Raw genomic sequence first — 1,387 nt, forward strand, 5'->3', positions numbered from 1 at the left:
TTCCTGAGAGTCCTCCCAGGTCTCTGGTGCATTCTGGAGGGTCCCCCCAACCACCTATTTCCTGAGATTGCCTGTTTCCATTCTTTCTGCTGGCTCTCAGGGCTTCAGTCCTTTTCTCTCACCCAATACCAAGTCAGGTTCATATCCCACCCAACCCAACACTTTCTCTCCCAAGTCCCTCCCTCCCTCCGCACTTGTGATAGCTTTCTTCTCTCTCCCAAGTGGGACTGAGGTGTCCTCTCTTGGACACTTCAGAGTGTTGGCATTTCTGAGTTCTGTGGACTGTATCTTGATTATTCTGTACCTTTTTTTTGTTTGTTTGTTTTTGACTAATACCCACTTATTAGTGAGTACATACCATGCATGTCCTTTTGGATCTGACTTACCTCACTCAGGATATTTTCTAGTTCCACCCATTTGTCTGCAAAACTCAGGATGTCCTCATTCTTAATAGCTGAGTAGTATTCCATTGTGTAAATGAACCACATTTTCTGTATCCATTCTTCTGTCCTGGGACATCTAGGTTGTCTCCAGCTTCTGGCTACCACAAACAAGGTCGCTATAAACATAGTAGAACATGTGCCCCTGTTGCATGTTGGAGCATCTTCTGGATATATTACCAAGAGTGGTATAGCGAGGTCTTCAGGTAGATTTATTTCCAATTTTCTGAGGAACCTTCAGATTTATTTCCAGAGTGGTTGTACCAGTTTGCAATCCCACATGAGACTATCAGGAATCAAAGGGAGGGATCTTAGATGAAATGCCCAACAGTAGGGAGAGGGAACTTATACAGTCCATCAAATGAGGGATGAGGTTGCCATCCCACAGTCACATTTCTGACCCATAATTGTTCCTGTCTGAAAGGAATGGATGCAAATGGAGAGGAGCCTGGGGAAAAGAAGGTCCAGTGACAAGCCCAAAGTGGGATCCAACTTAAGGGGAGGTCCCAAGGCTTACCATGACTGCCCTCCAAAAGACCAACAAGCACCTCAAGGGGTCAGATGTATATATTTTCACCCAACCAAGTGGCAGAAGCAGCTGATCCCTGTTGTTGAATTAGGAAAGGCTGAAAGAAGCTGAGGAGAAGGGTGATCCTGTTGGAGGACCAACAATCTCACTTAATCTGGATCCCTGAGATCTCTCAAACACTGGACCACCAAACAAACAGCATTCACCAGCTGATATGAGACCCCCAACACACATACAGTAGAGGATTTCTGGGTCTGTGTTCATTCAGAGATGATGCACCTAACCCTCAAAAGATTGGAGGCCCCAGGGAGTTTAGAGGTCACTTGGGATATGGGGTGGGGGCATCCATGGGAAGACAGGGGAGTGTGGAGGAGGTGTGGGATGTGTGGAATGGAATATGACAGGTAAAAAATAAATT

This window comes from Mastomys coucha, unplaced genomic scaffold (genome assembly GCF_008632895.1).
Source record: "Mastomys coucha isolate ucsf_1 unplaced genomic scaffold, UCSF_Mcou_1 pScaffold19, whole genome shotgun sequence".
NCBI lineage: Eukaryota > Metazoa > Chordata > Mammalia > Rodentia > Muridae > Mastomys > Mastomys coucha.